The following is a 17531-nucleotide window of genomic DNA, read 5'->3' as shown; positions in this document are numbered from 1 at the left end:
GCGTTGAGACGATAACACGAGGAAAAAGCTATGCAGAACAACTGGAGAAAGACAATAGAAAACGCTGAGGAAAATACGAGGATGAGTCAAATGAAAAAAAAAAAAAAAATGGCTCTGAGCACTATGGGATTTAACTTCTGAGGTCATCAGTCGCCTAGAACTTAGAACTACTCAAACCTAACTAACCTAAGGATATCACGCACATCCACGCCCGAGGCAGGATTCGAACCTGCGACCGTAGCGGTCGCGCGGTTCCAGGCTGTAGCGCCTAGAACCGCTCGGCAATCAAATGAAAACTTTAAATATTTTTTTAAATATTATTTATTGTGCAGAAGTGGTACAAAGCTGTATCACTTTTCAACATAATATCCCCCACGCTCAATGCAAGTCCTCCAGCGCTTACAAAGTGCATAAATTCCTTTATAAAATAATTCTTTTGGTAGTCCGTGCAACCACTCATGCACCGTCTGGCGTACCTCTTCATCAGTACGGAACTTCTTTCCTCCCATTGCGTCTTTGAGTGGTCCAAACCTATGGAAATCACTTGGGGCAAGGTCTGTAGAGTATGGTGGATGAGGAAGGCATTCAAAATGCAGGTCTGTGATTGTTGCAACTGTTGTATGGGCAGTGTGGGGTCTTGCATTGTCATGTTGCAAAAGGATACCTCCTGAGAGCAATCCACGTCGCTTTGATTTGATTGCAGGCCGCAGATGATTTTTTAGGAGATCTGTGTATGATGCACTAGTGACAGTGGTCCCTCTAGGCATGTAATGCTCCAAAATGACGCCTTTTTCGTCCCAAAAGACAGTCAGCATCGCTTTCCTTGCTGATGGTTCTGTTCGAACTTCTTTGGTTTTGGTGACGAGGAATGGCGCCATTCCTTGCTCGCTCTCTTCGTTTCCGGTTGGTGGAAGTGAACCCAGATTTCGTCCGCAGTAACGATTCTTGCAAGGAAGCCATCACTTTCTCGTTCAAAGCGCCGAAGAAGTTCTTCACAAGCATCAACACGTCGTTCTCTCGTTTCAGGAGTCAGCTGCCGTGACACCCATCTTGCATACACTTTGTGAAACTGGAGCAAATCATGCACAATGTGTTGTGCTGACCCATGACTAATCTGTAAACATGCTGCAGTGTCATTCAGTGTCACTCGGCGGTATTCCTTCACTATGGCTTCAACTGCTGCAATGTTCTGTAGAGTCACAACTCGTTGTGCCTGACACTGAAGTCACACTATTTGCGAACTTCCAACTCCATTCGTAGACTTGCTGCTGTGACAAACATGCATCACCGTACTGAACTTTCATTCGTCGATGAATTTCAATATGTTTCACACCTTCACCACGGAAAAACCGAATAACAGAACGCTGTTCTTCCCTGGTGCAAGTCGCAAGTGTGGCGACAATCTTTATACTGATACTGCGACGGAACGTGTGCATCTGCAATATACTGCCACCTACAGGCCCTTCTGCACGCTGTTTGTAGCACGCTTATCAACTTACAGGATAACGGCGCGAAATTTCGATTTGTTATTACAAATTTAAGGTTTTTCGTTTGACTCACCCTCTAAGGACGCATTTTGCCTCCGTGGGGAATCCTCGGATTATCTTAAAATTTTCGTGTTATAATATCTTGAAAATCATAAACCGGCACTTTTCTAGACTGAAGCACGCGTCGAATCAGATGAACCTTCAAAGATCTTTTCCTTTTCCAACATTTCGAAACCATAAAACGGCTCTGTGCTAGACAATCGCGCATCTGAAGAGATGAACGCGCAGAGACCTTAATAAAGTCGCACCAGCAGGCCAGAATGGTGCAATGGTCGGAACCATACTCACAAAGAAGTAAACGCATTTAGACGCATTTAGACTTCATATCAGAAGCGTCAAGCGTCATCTCTGCGGATTATATTTAAATGTGTACACTTCTTTGCGAGCGTGGTCCTACAGGGTGTTTCAAAAATGACCGGTATATTTGAAACGGCAATAAAAACTAAACGAGCAGCGATAGAAATACACCGTTTGTTGCAATATGCTTGGGACAACAGTACATTTTCAGGCAGACAAACTTTTGAAATTACAGTAGTTACAATTTTCAACAACAGATGGCGCTGCGGTCTGGGAAACTCTATAGTACGATATTTTCCACATATCCACCATGCGTAGCAATAATATGGCGTAGTCTCTGAATGAAATTACCCGAAACCTTTGACAACGTGTCTGGCGGAATGGCTTCACATGCAGATCAGATGTACTGCTTCAGCTGTTCAATTGTTTCTGGACTCTGGCGGTACACCTGGTCTTTCAAGTGTCCCCACAGAAAGAAGTCACAGGGCTTCATGTCTGGCGAATAGGGAGGCCAATCCACGCCGCCTCCTGTATGTTTCGGATAGCCCAAAGCAATCACACGATCATCGAAATATTCATTCAGGAAATTAAAGACGTCGGCCGTGCGATGTGGCCGGGCACCATCTTGCATAAACCAAGAGGTGTTCGCAGTGTCGTCTAAGGCAGTTTGTACCGCCACAAATTCACGAAGAATGTCCAGATAGCGTGATGCAGTAATCGTTTCGGATCTGAAAAATGGGCCAATGATTCCTTTGGAAGAAATGGCGGCCCAGACCAGTACTTTTTGAGGATGCAGGGACGATGGGACTGCAACATGGGGCTTTTCGGTTCCCCATATGCGCCAGTTCTGTTTATTGATGAAGCCGTCCAGGTAAAAATAAGCTTCGTCAGTAAACCAAATGCTGCCCACATGCATATCGTCGTCATCAATCCTGTGCACTATATCGTTAGCGAATGTCTCTCGTGCAGCAATGGTAGCGGCGCTGAGGGGTTGCCGCGTTTGTATTTTGTATGGATAGAGGTGTAAACTCTGGCGCATGAGACGATACGTGGACGTTGGCGTCATTTGGACCGCAGCTGCAACACGGCGAACGGAAACCCGAGGCCGCTGTTGGATCACCTGCTGCACTAGCTGCGCGTTGCCCTCTGTGGTTGCCGTACGCGGTCGCCCTACCTTTCCAGCGCGTTCATCCGTCACGTTCCCAGTCCGTTGAAATTTTTCAAACAGATCCTTTATTGTATCGCTTTTCGGTCCTTTGGTTACATTAAACCTCCGTTGAAAACTTCGTCTTGTTGCAGCAACACTGTGTTCTAGGCGGTGGAATTCCAACACCAGAAAAATCCTCTGTTCTAAGGAATAAACCATGTTGTCTACAGCACACTTGCACGTTGTGAACAGCACACGCTTACAGCAGAAAGACGACGTACAGAATGGCGCACCCACAGACTGCGTTGTCTTCTATATCTTTCACATTACTTGCAGCGCCATCTGTTGTTGAAAATTGTAACTACTGTAATTTCGAAAGTTTGTCTGCCTGAAAATGTACTGTTGTCCCAAGCATATTGCAACAAACGGTGTATTTCTATCGCTGCTCGTTTAGTTTTTATTGCCGTTTCAAATATACCGGTCATTTTTGAAACACCCTGTACCACTGCGCCATTGTGGCCTGCTGGTACGACTTTATTAAGGTCTCTGCGAGTTCATCTGTTTAGATGCACCATTGTCTAGCACAGAGCCATTTAATGGTTTTTAATATGTTATAAAAGCAAAATTTTAAGATAATCGTAAGATGCTGCACAAAGGTGCAACGTGTCGTTAATAAAAGAATAAATGACAACCGCGACTGTTTTTAATTCAAATATTCTACATACGGTTGCTGTACCAGATGGCCGAATGGAGTGGAAGATATTTTAGGATGTAATCGTTGTCCAGAGCGTAGGTCCACGGCTACGCATATATGTCTGCGGTGGTCATTAAGTTTTATAAATAATAAAGATTGTCAGAAGTGTCTGCCTTCGTGTTATTTCTCTTACGTTCATAAATAACGTGACACTCGCTGCTATGGACGACTTGTAAGTCAGTGGAGCCACCTTCACCCACAACAACCGCCCACGCAAATCCCATTGCGAAAACGAACCCCCTTCCCTCTATAGGTGAGGTTGCTGCTGTGACTTCATTTCCATGTTGTCAGATAAGTCCTAAGTCAGTATTGCGACATGTGTTGTCTCAAATTAAGCATTGTGTGAATTTAAATTATGCTGATGGCCAATAACACACATAGGCAGATGTTGTCTGATAATTTTCTCTCTAGTCTGTCTTTTTGATTGTGTCGCCATCACAGATGTGGTGCAGTTCTGGAGGCTCTCACAGGCACATCATAGACGAATGTCGGACCGAACTCCCTTACTAATTCGCAGCTATGAGAAATGGAGACATCTCTTACCGCTATAGTCCTGCAACAGTCGAAACTGCTTTGCTTTGTTCTCGGTGTGGTACTTTCTTCACCCTAATCCCAGCATCGTACTTGTCATCCAATTTCAGAACGGGAGGAACATTAATCTTGACCTAGAGCACTTCCGGACCCGTCATTGACCACAGTGTGCTTGCTAAATAGAGATGGCTCTAAAAGTGAGGCGGGTGTGCGTGATACTGCTTCTTCAGTCCCTCTAGCGGCACATACCAAATATTTGCATTGAATCGTCTAAATAAACGGCGGAGTTTCTGGCGATCAGGTAGGCTGTTTTAGTGGCACACGGAGTTTCCGACCCGTTTGATCCTCATGGACTCCCAGAGCATGTTGTAAAAGCTACAACATCCGGTGTTTGATAGACAGACAAAGAGATATGTCATGGAGGTCATAATAGAAGCGAGGACTTTGGGCATTGACGTCTGCGTACTGTGGATGAAATGGCATCAAGGTGCTCTCCATACTGTAGCTTCGGTAAGAGGAGCTTTATGGAAGGACAGTTCAGCTGAGCAATAATTCCTTATACGGATTTCAACTGGACGGTCAGGAAAGCTGCTTATCAGGACTGGAACTGTGAACGGCACGTATCCCAGCACTTCAGTGCCTGTGTTATTCTTAATCACGACGCAAAGTTACTCTGGACTTAACGACCGCTCGCGATAAGCGACAAATCCGTGCTCGAGTCTTGGTCCGGCATAAATTTTCACAGTCGTCATCCCATTGCACAGCTGATGGTAGTTCACATTCGCAACTGCGAATACATTTAATGTATTTCCTAACGGCTGTAGTCGCCGCAGTGCCTTGTAACGGAACTTATTAAAGGCTTTATTATAACGAAGTATGCGATACCCCCCTAATTCAACTAGTTTAACTAGCAATTATGATAATAGAAAAGTAATTGTGTATGTTAGCAATGATTGCATAACATGTCTACATAAACAGTCAACCCATTAAAATATAATTAATAACCGACCCACACAAAAGTTATCACTTGAACACTGATACAGCAGATGTCATTATGTAAAAACACTATGTTCAACTGAAATAATTAATATGAAATACGGATAATATTGGTCAACTTACCTATTTTAGATCTCCTTAAATAAAAATTACCCAGTGAAACCTATTTGTTCACTACGACAGTTTTCACTTACTATTCGCGTAAAAACATCTATTTTAAGCGATAACCACTGTAACTTTTAATAATTCACGTTATGTACTTATTTATGCAAATGAGAGAAGTCAATAGATGTACCTCTGAAAAACGGCCTTTTTGCAACAAAGTATTGTTCCGACAAGTTGACAAATCTGTCTGTCATTTTAATGACCTTTTAAATTATGCCAGTCGATGTAAATTAATAACTTTTTTCCACAAAATGACGATAACAGATGGATACCTGACTTCTAAACCACATCTCTTCTTAGTAGTTCTTTGATGATGTTATAAATACAAGCAGCAAGAAGCCCCGTCAGCTCAGTCTTGATAGAACCTTTGTAAAGTGTGTATGTTATTGTCTTATGTGGAAAAACAATGCAAAGATGTTGTAAAAGAAGTGTTACTCTGTACTGTGACAACGTCTTTGGGTGGTCAGCGGAGTTAAGATGGCTACCATGCCAATAAATAGTTGAAGTTCACTTATGCTGTCGTTCATTATTTATCAACAAGTACATCAACAACACGGGACCTCATCTTTTTACCCCTAGACGAATACATATAGAGCCAACATTAACATCAAGATACAGCAGTGAACCAGCCAGCAGCAGCAGCAGCAACTACTACAATACAATTTAATGGAGCCAATCCAATTCTCTACATCAAGTGCTAACAAGCTTCGTATATTGGAGTGATAAAGTGCAAATATAGGAATATCAAAGATTGGGCGACCATTTTAACCTGTTCCTTTGGATATACAGGGCTATTACAAATGATTGAAGCGATTTCATAAATTCACTGTAGCTCCATTCATTGACATATGGTCACGACACACTACAGATACGTAGAAAAACTCATAAAGTTTTGTTCGGCTGAAGCCGCAATTCAGGTTTCTGCCGCCAGAGCGCTCGAGAGTGCAGTGAGACAAAATGGCGACAGGAGCCGAGAATGCGTATGTCGTGCTTGAAATGCACTCGCATGTCAGTCATAACAGTGCAACGACGCTTCAGGACGAAGTTCAACAAAGATCCACCAACTGCTAACTCCATTCGGCGATTGTATGCGCAGTTTAAAGCTTCTGGATGCCTCTGTAAGGGGAAATCAACGGGTCGGCCTGCAGTGAGCGAAGATACGGTTGAACACGTGAATCTGAACATGCTGGAAAATTGGCTCATGCCGCAACTGGAGACCGACAGCGCCGACTTCATCTTTCAACAGGATGGTGCTCCACCGCACTTCCATCATGATGTTCGGCATTTCTTAAACAGGAGATTGGAAAACCGATGGATCGGTCGTGGTGGAGATCATGATCAGCAATTCATGTCATAGCCTCCACGCTCTCCCGACTTACCCCATGCGATCTCTTTCTGTGGGATTATGTGAAAGATTCAGTGTTTAAACCTCCTCTACCAAGAAACGTGCCAGAACTGCGAGCTCGCATCAACGATGCTTTCGGACTCACTGATGGGGACATGCTGCGCCGAGTGTGAGAGGAACTTGATTATCGGCTTGATGTCTGCCGAATCACTAAAGGGGCACATATCGAACATTTGTGAATGCCTAAAAAAACTTTTTGAGTTTTTGTATGTGTGTGCAAAGCATTGTGAAAATATCTCAAATAATAAAGTTATTGTAGAGCTGAGAAATCGCTTCAATCATTTGTAATAACCCTGTACATACGTCTTAAAAGGAACTTTACATTGTAGTTCAAAACAAGACAGGTACTGCAGTATCGTATTTATCAGTCGACTCCGGGCAAGCGACTTTCAAGTAAAATGTCGCACCTGTGCGGGAATATACATAATGGATGTACGGGTACATGTTGTAGAAGCTGTTGGGTGACAAGGTTTGGGTTTGGCCGTGACTCTTGCTCGGATAGCCGAATGGTAAGACGAAGCGAAGAAATCCGTGGTAGAGTCCTGGTCCGGCACAAATTTTTTTATTGTCATCATTCCATTTTACAGCTAACGGTAGTACGTATTCGGAACTGCAAATACGTTAAATTTACTAAAATAACGTCCATCTGGCGGCCATACAACTGGACGTGTCTTCTCGGCCATGGTTCATGTGGTCTCACCGCCAGACGCCACACTTGCTAGGTGGTAGCCTTTAAATCGGCCGCGGTCCGTTAGTATACGTCGGACCCGCGTGTCGCCACTATCAGTGACTGCAGACCGAGCGCCGCCACACGGCAGGTCTAGTCTAGAGAGAGACTCCCTAGCACTCGCCCCAGTTGTACAGCCGACTTTGCTAGTGATGGTTCACTATCTACATACGCTAGCGATGGTTCACTGTCTACATACGCTCTCATTTGCAGAGACGACAGTTTAGCATAGCCTTCAACTACGTCATTTGCTACGACCTAGCAAGGCGCCATATTCAGTTACTATAATTACTTCAAGAATGTATTCTGAACAGATAATATTGTGACTCATGAACCGTCAAGAGCGACGTTCATCATTAATGGATTAAAGTTAAGTATCAAACTAATTACGTCCGCTTCCTGAATTCTCATTCCTTGTCATGTTCCAGACCTCACGTCAGTATAGTTCTTCCCTCCTCACGCCAGCCTGCGTGAGCTAAAACGCGTGCATTTCGGCCTCCACTCGTAACACGGTGGCTCTTCTGCTAACACAAAAGTTCACCTCGGTAAGATCAGTAGATATTGTGAGACGTTTGTCATCTGCATGAGATTGGGACCTGGTGTTACCTGCCCACCTATACCGGTTGAAAGTCATTCCTGCTGGACACTGTGATCAGACGCAACGGTGGTGGCGGATCTTAACTGCGTCATATTGGTGTGTACTAAGTACTCTGCCGCACAGGTGGCCTTGTACAAACAACTGGTTGCGAGGTACTACCTCCCTCGCTACAAGTGTAATAGTTGATGTGGTATTAAATGACACCATGCTCATTATCAGTGGCACAATAAAATCAACGCCTACTGTATGTCTGTCAACCCTGAGCCACATACCACCCCCAGAAATGTGGCGAAAAAACGCTCTTCTCAGTGAGTTCAACAAGATAACAAATAACCCACAGCTGCCCATACACAGCGACATAGCTGACTTGGTGCGAAGAAGACTAAAATCGAGAAGACTAGCATTATTCTCTGCTCGAACTCCAACTTCGATGTCAACAATCTGTGGAAACAACACTGGCAAGAACACTACCCACCTAACTGCCAAAGTTTCAGGACAGCTGGCCAACGGCCTTGCCGAAGTGGTAACACCGGTTCCCGTCAGATCACCGAAGTTAAGCGCTGTCGGGCTGGGATAGCACTTGGATGGGTGACCATCCGGTCTGCCGAGCGCTGTTGGCAAGCGGGGTGCAGGCAGACTGACGAGCTATTTGATTGAGAAGTAGCGGCCCTGGTCTCGGAAACTGACATACGGGCGGGAGAGCGGTGCGCTGACCACATGCCCCTTCATATCCGGATCCAGTGACACCTGCAGTCTGAGGATGACACGGCGGCCGGTCGGTACCTTTGGGCCTTCATGGCCTGTTCGGGAGGAGAGTTCATGACAGCTGAGAAACCTCCTGCCTTAAACCAGGCACTCAAAGTGTGGGCAACTCCAAACCGCATAAGTACTGGCCAAGGAAGATGTGCTGACGCCCTCTACAAATGGGGAACGATACCAACACCAAATTGCGACTGCGGCGCTGAAAAAGTCCGACACATAGTGGAAGAATGCCCCGTTCGAGCCTACAAGGGAACCTTCAAGGATTTCCTCGCTGCAACAGAGGAGGCAATTGATTATATGAAATGTCTTGGTGTTAATCTGTAACTAACCTATGTATAAAATGTATAAAGATTGTGATGTATGCCATACGATAAATAAAATAATAAATAAAAATTGTAACAGTTTTATGTTTGCGAACTATTAACAAGACGCCGGTATCCAGCTATGATCCACAAGATGCGTGGATCTTGTCTTCCCATGGAATAAACCCGTTCGCAAACTTGGACGTCCGGTTGTGTTTTCATATTGCAGTAATGACTTATCTTTGTAAACGACGCCGTTGTCCAGTTTTCAATTATAAGTTGCTGCGGATGTCATTCTCTTCTGGAACCGGCCCGGTTCGAAGCATAGGTGTTTTTTTTTTAATTTATATAACGAACTCATCTTTGTACTTCACACTCTTACGATTGTTCTATTGTGACAAAGACGCTAATGGTAAATGGGCACTGTTGTAATCTCTGATGCTTGTCTGGTGTTCGCCTTTTAGTGATTTTATTTTACATTACTAACCAACGTTAGTACATCGAACTTTTTTATCGTGCTGCTGTGTAAATTGTAATAGTAGTAGTAGTAGTAGTAGCAGCTTTATTCATCCGTAGATCTCTTTTTACAAGGATATAGGACATGTCAGAGTATCTATAAATTTAGATCAATTTGAAATAAGCTAATTCGTATACACATATACTTACAGACTTCTAGTTAGAGACAATCATTATATTTACTCCTTGTATACAATACTTTTTTACAAATAATTTATTTAATAATGTAATGCCACATTGTTCACTCATATCTCACTATCAATCACTGTGCATACTATACACACATTGTTTCATAACACTTCACTCACTACACACACACACACACTGGTGATCTCTGGGCCAGTTTCTGTACCGCAACTTCCCATTTGCTATCCTGAAAAACTGACAGCATCCCTTCATAATGAGTGAGATGTTGAGCTCAGAAAGAGGAGAAGGTGTTATTATTGTGCCATGCATAGCTTGGGAGTAAGTATTTCTAGAAAAGAATAAACATAAGGGAAAAAAACATTATGTGAAGGTGTTATGTGGGATATACGATATTTTATAATCATTATTATTATTATTATTATTTATTTGTGTAACATTTTAACAAACCCCTCCTCTGTTTTAGCTAAGTAATCCTTCAATGTATAAAATGTATTGCATAACAGGTACTTTTTATCTGCCTTTTTAAATAAGTGTATTTTTGCAATTTCTTTAATCTCTTTTGGTAATTTATTGTACAGTTTTATCCCTTGGTAGAAAATGCTGTTTTGAGTTTCATGTTTATTTTTTCCTGGTAAATTTGAGTCTTTCTCTTGTTGCATGGTCATGGACAGAGCTGTTTGTGCAGTAATTACCAGTGTTATTTTTGATGTGTGCAACTGACTGGCAAATATATTCACATGGAGCAGTTAAAATCCCCAGTGTTCTGAACAGATCTTTACAATGAGCTCGACTATCATTTTTGGTTATGATTCTTACGGCTCTTTTCTGGAGTTTGAAAATTGTGTTTATTTTGGGCATTTGTTCCCCAAAAAAGAATGCCATAGCTACAAATTGAGTGTACATATGAATAATATGTAACTAAAAGGCACTGCATGTTACACACTGATGATACGATTCTAAGGGCATAACATGCTGATGACATTATGTTTGCAAGTACCTTTGTGTGTTCACACCACTTCAACTGAGAATTAGTATTCATTCCTAGAAATTTTGCATTTGTTACACAGGCTATAGAGGTGTCATCTACATTTAATTTAACACTGTCATTTTTCCTCTTCAAACTGAAATTCATGGTAATAGTTCTCTTTATGTTCAATGTCACTTTGTTACTTATTGACCAATCATAAACTTATTTGAGAGTTTCATTTGCTTTCTCGGCAAGGAGCTCTCTTGTTTTCTCAGTGACTATAATATTGCTGTCATCAGCGAAGAGGATTTTTTCCCCATGAGTAACACTACTGAGAAAGTCATTAATGTATATCAGGAACAGTATTGGTCCTAATATGCTACCTTGTGGAACCCCTATATTAATATATTTTGGTTCTGATAAGTGTTTTACTAAATGTTTGGATCTATTTGAAGTATGTGTTCTCTCTACTCTTTGTACCCTATCTGTTAGGTATGATCGAAACCAGTCCATTAGCTACCCCTCATATTCGTAATGCTTCTAATTTATTTAATAGAATCTTGTGGTCGATTGTATCAGACGCCTTAGAAAGATCCAAAAATATGCCTGTGACACACTCATCTTTATCAAGAGCATCAAGTACAACTTTTGTGAATTCTACTATGGCTGACTCCGTATTTTTAATTCTGTTAATATGGTATTTTTGTAACTACTGTTGGCTATACGTTCGTTGCCCAAAGCCAAAAACAAGTAAATAAAGCCTAGATAGTTCAGTGCATCCAAATGAGTTTGTGCGACTTTCTCGCTTTCCGTTTCCGGGATACCGTTTGTCGCCACTGGTGGGGGTCGCGCTGAGCTGATGCGTGAGCAGCACGGTGACAACGCAGCGCGTGCGTTCGACCGCGTCCCAGGGCACTGGCTGGGCCACACGCCGCCCCGCACACCCGCCACGCGCATGCTCACTGGAGTCGCAGGCTGCACACGTCCTCGGCTGCTGTAGATGACTAATGCACAGTAGCCGGATGCATTTACGAATGACGGAACGTGTTAAATCAAAAGTTGTCTAACTCTATCGATAAGAGACACGGAAAATGCATTACCGTATCTCTCTACATACACAGTAATTACTCGTCCATATTCACTTAAAACTTGTCACACAATCACGTAGGATTTCAAAGTGCACTTCGAATATGAAACGCCCTGCTTAAGCCCGCAGGACAGAGCAGGTAGCTGGAATTGGGGATAGGAGCCAAAAGGGGCCTGTCAGTTACACTGAAACACATAACTTTATTGAGTTGTCGAACCAATACAGCAAAAATTTTTGAACTTAGTTATTAGCTGAATAGGCCACACTATCTAATGCCGTTAGGGCAGAACCACTTAAATTTAAAAACGGCTGAAAGCCATTAAAATTCATACTCAAAACAGAATATTTAGGAGGCAGAAGGCCTCACAAAAGTAAGTTCCAACACTTGTAAAGCAAACAAGTTTAATTTAAAGACGGATGAAGGCCCATGATTTTAGACTGCAGGTGAAATAAATTTGAAAAACACAAAGCAGAAGGCCATATCTTCAATCAGGCGGAAAGTCCCACACAGTCTGATACTTGAAAGACAAGAACTTTAATTTAAAAACGGCTGAAGGCCGATGACTTAAAAAAAATGGTTCAAATGGGTCTGAGCACTATGGGACTTAACATCTGAGGTAATCAGTCCCCCAGAACTTAGAACTACTTAAACCTAACTAACCTAAGGACATCACACACATCCATGCCCGTAGCAGGATTCGAAGCTGCGACCGTAGCGGTCACGCGGTTCCAGACTGAAGCGCCTAGAACCGCACCGCCACACCAGCCGGCGATGACTTAAAACAACTAAAATAATTTTTAGCGGGCACAAGGCGCAAAGCTTTATCTTTAAACACTATTTTACACAGGCTGAATGCCCAAACAATCTAAGATTTAAAAAGTAAGGAATTTAAATTTTAAAGCTGCTGAAGGCCCATTATTTAAAACCCAACTAAAAGCATACAAATTCAAACCATCGGCTATAAGCCATTAAAATACACAATCAAAAACCAATAAGAAAAGTCAGTACAGCCAGTGCTACTCAGACGTTTCTGGTGGTCAGTCTGCACCAGAAATATTAACGTTCGCTTAGGGGAGATAGTTAGTCGGCCCAACTATATCCGTTCCGCCGGCAACCCAACGAAGAGACACACAACGGACCCACCGACAAGACGACTTGCTTTCCACCCGACCAGTGCACAGGGAACTCCAAAGCCAAAACGTAAAAGGCGTATCCGTCCACAACCAAGTATGCGTAAGCTGTCAAAACTAGACACACGTGTTGGACAGCGACAGCACGGTGAGGAACGGACACTGTCTGAATTTTACGTCAGCAGCGAGGGCAGGTAACCGGAACGCTAACGGCCACAAGGCAGAAAATTCCGCTGGTACACTTGGACGCCAGCTAAACAAAAGGCCGGCCGCAGTGGTCTAGCGGTTGTAGGCGCTCAGTCCGGAACCGCGCGACTGCTACGGTCGCAGGTTCGAATCCTGCCTCGGGCATGGATATGTGTGATATCCTTAGGTTAGTTAGGTTTAAGTAGTTCTAACAAGGGAACCTCCCCATCGCACCCCCCTCAGATTTAGTTATGAGTTGGCACAGTGGATAGGCCTTGAAAAACACAGATCAATTGAGAAAACAGGAAGAAGCTGTGTAGAACTGTGAAATAATAAGCAAAATATACAAACTGAGTAGTTCAAGGGAAGATAAGCAATAATAAGGACTACAGCGACGCAGGAGCGCCGTGGTCTCGTGGTAACGTGAGCAGCTGCGAAACCAAAGGTCCTAGGTTCAAATCTTCCATGAAGTGTAAATTTTAATTTTTTATTTTCAGTTTATGTGACAAACTCTTACGTTTTCATCACTTTTTTTGGGAGTGATTATCACATCCACAAGAAAACCTAAATCGGGCAAGGTAGAAGAATCTTTTTACCCATTCGCCAAGTGTACAAGTTAGGTGGGTCGACAACATATTCCTGTCATGTGACGCACATGCCGTCACCAGTGTCGTATAGAATATATCAGATGTGTTTTCCTGTGGAGGAATCGGTTGACCTATGACCTTACGATCAAATGTTTTCTGTTCCCATTGGAGAGGCACGTCCTTTCGTCTACTAATTGCACGGTTTTGCAGTGCGGTCGCAAAACACAGACACTAAACTTATTACAGTGAACAGAGATGTCAATGAACGAACGGACAGATAATAACTATGCAAAAACAAAGAAAGTAAAACTTTCAGTTGAGGGAAGACTTGAACCAAGGATCTCTCGTTCAGCAGCTGCTCACGCTACCACGGGACCACGGCGCTTCTAAGCACTCTTTGCTCTTTGTCCATGATGTTGCCTATGTGGCCCATGGACTACTCAGTTTGTATATTTTGCTTATTTTTTCACAGTTCCACACAACTTCTTCCTGTTTTCTCGATTGATCTGTGTTCAGTTTATCAAGGCCTATCCACTGTGCCAACTTATAACTAAATCTGAGGGGGGTGCGATGGGGAGGTTCCCTTGTAAGTTCTAGGGGACTGATGACCACAGTTGTTAAGTCCCATAGTGCTCAGAGCCATTTGAACCATTTGAACTAACCAAAATGCAGTTAAACTCCACCGGATGGTGGCCAAACCTTCGCCAACTCGAACACTCGCTATTGCTGACGGGAATACCCCCAACAGCCAACCATGAAAATCAACGGCACAATGTGAACAGTCTGGCTTCGGTAATTAAATCACCACTCAGCTTTGATGTCCTGGGTCGGTGAGCCACGAACCTCGTAGAAATCCCACACACCCCGACACTGCGTAGATCCCGTCAGCGGGCCCAGCCCACTGCGCCGCACGGAGATTTCGCCGCTAATCCACACCAACCCACCGACTGCCACACATCAGCACGGAGACAGCATTAAAATCACTGAGCAGTCGACATCACAAGCTACGCACAGTTTCACGAACACTTTCACGAAGGACTAGACAATACTAACGTCAGCGACTGTGCAATAACCAGGACACATCACGAGTCGACACACGCAGGCGCCGGCCGTGGTGGCCGAGCGGTTCTAGGCGCTACGGTCTGGAACCGCGAGACTAATACGGTCGCAGGTTCGAATCCTGCCTCGGGCATTGATGTGTGTGATGTCCTTAGGTTAGTTGGGTTTAAGTACAGGGTGATTCAAAAAGAATACCACAACTTTAGGAATTTAAAACTCTGCAACGACAAAAGGCAGAGCTAAGCACTATCTGTCGGCGAATTAAGGGAACTATAAAGTTTCATTTAGTTGTACATTTGTTCGCTTGAGGCGCTGTTGACTAGGCGTAAGCGTCAGTTGATGCCAAGATGGCGACCGCTCAACAGAGAGCTTTTTGTGTTATTGAGTACGGCAGAAGTGAATCGACGACAATTGTTCAGCGTGCATTTCGAACGAAGTATGGTGTTAAACCTCCTGATAGTTGGTGTATTAAACGTTGGTATAAACAGTTTACAGAGAATGGGTGTTTTTGCAAAGGGAAAAGTTCTGGATGGCCGAGAACGAGTGATGAAAATGTAGCACGCATCCAGCAAGCATTTGTTCGCAGCCCAGGAAAATCGACTCGCAGAGCTAGCAGAGAGCTGCAAATTCCACAATTTCAGCAGGATGGAGCGCCACCACATTGGCACTTATCTGTCTGTAACTACCTGAACGTCAACTACCCGAGGCGATGGATCGGCTGCCAGGCAGCCCGTGACAGAGCACTTCATCACCGGCCTCCAAGAAGCCCTGATCTTACCCCCTGCGATTTTTTCTTATGGGGGTATGTTAAGGATATGGTGTTTCGGCCACCTCTCCCAGCCACCATTGATGATTTGAATCGATAAATAACAGCAGCTATCCAAACTGTTACGCCTGATATGCTACAGAGAGTGTGGAACGAGTTGGAGTATCGGGTTGATATTGCTCGTGTGTCTGGAGCGGGCCATATTGAACATCTATGAACTTGTTTTTGAGTGTAAAAAATACCTTTTTAAATACTCTTTGTAATGATGTATAGCAGAAGGTTATATTATGTTTCTTTCATTAAATACACATTTTTAAAGTTGTGGTATTCTTTTTGAATCATCCTGTACTTTTACGGCGCACAAACCTACACCAACACATGTTATCTAAAACTCGCTTATACTACAATTAGTATGCTCAAATTTCATAGTATCTCCTGTCTCTTCAATTCCTATAACTGTAAATTCGCGCAACTTTAATTTTCACGTAAGCAAAGTAGTGAACTGTGAAAGGTGAACACCAGTATAATCATCTAAATAAATTCTAACCTCATCAACAACAAAACTATAAAACTGAAATGCTTTAGGCTTCACACAGTCACAATCAAAACTAATCTTCAAAGTATCTCTTCTAGAAATGATCGACATCGACAAATACTAGGACATTGCTAAACAGTAATACGATAGAACTTTTTATGTGTAAAGTCTTAAACCTTTTTAACTAAAACAAACTTTATTAATATTCTACATCTTTATTCTTCATGTTTACATATTTATTGGTGAAGTCATCCTGGCGGCGCACACATTTCTCCCAACGAGAGACCAGTTTCCAGAATGAGATTTTCACTCTGCAGTGGAGTGTGCGCTGATATGAAACTTCCTGGCAATTTAAAACTGTGTGCCGGACCGAGACTCGAGCTCGGGATCATTGCTAACCGCCACACTTGCTCCAGAGCACCTGCCCGCGAAAGGCAAAGGTCCCGAGATCGGTCTCGGTCCGGCACAAAGTTTTAATCTGCCAGGAAGTTTCAAAGACCAGTTTGTTGATACCGGCACTGTAATGAAAATCGGTTGGGACCAGGTGGGGACTGTATGGAGGTTGATGGATGACAGAGAACCCAAGGCGTCGGATTGTTGCAGACGTCACAGCGTTCCTATATGATCTGGCACTGTCGTGCTGAAGGAGACGGTGCTACATGAGTGGGCGAACTCTCTGAATTCGAAACTCAATTGCAGCACCTTGTTTTGTCACGCACTTACATAATTACGTTACACACCACCATGTTACACGCAATAATTCGCAGCCTTTTAACGGCAAAGGTCTGCAAATGTCTATACATGAGGAATAAAGATGCGGAATGCTAATAACGTTGGCTTTGTTTAAAAAGCTTTAAGAGCTTTCACATTAAAAAATTAGAGGGACGCCCTCGTAATATACACTACTGGCCATTAAAATTGCTAAACCAGCAAGATGACGTGCTGCAGACGTGAAATTTAACCGACAGGAAGGAGATGCTGTGATATACAAATGATTAGCGTTTCAGAACATTCACACAAGGTTGGCGCCGGTGGCGACACCTACGACGTGCTGACATGAGGAAAGTTTCCAACCGATTTCTCATACACAAACAGCAGTTGACCGGCGTTGCCTGGTGAAACGTTGTTGTCATGCCTCGTGTAAGGTGGAGACATGCGTACCATCATGTTTCCGACTTTAATAATGGTCGGATTGTAGCCAATCGCGATTGCGGTTTATGGTATCGTGACATTGGTGCTCGCGTTTGAAGCATGGACTATCAGCTCGGAGACCATGGCTGCGGTTACCCTTGATGCTGCATCACAAAGAGGAGCGCCTG

At 43.5% G+C, this 17531-nt stretch overlaps 1 pseudogene; it reads left to right on the top strand.

Moving 5' to 3' along the window:
- Positions 1-8669: 8669 nt before the first annotated feature.
- Positions 8670-8787, top strand: LOC126413701 (5S ribosomal RNA; annotated as a pseudogene).
- The last annotated feature ends 8744 nt before the right edge of the window (positions 8788-17531 follow it).

Source organism: Schistocerca serialis, chromosome 7, assembly GCF_023864345.2.
Source record: "Schistocerca serialis cubense isolate TAMUIC-IGC-003099 chromosome 7, iqSchSeri2.2, whole genome shotgun sequence".
NCBI lineage: Eukaryota > Metazoa > Arthropoda > Insecta > Orthoptera > Acrididae > Schistocerca > Schistocerca serialis.
The sequence above is the reverse complement of the archived record's forward strand: the minus strand, read 5'-3'. Positions and strand labels throughout refer to the sequence as shown.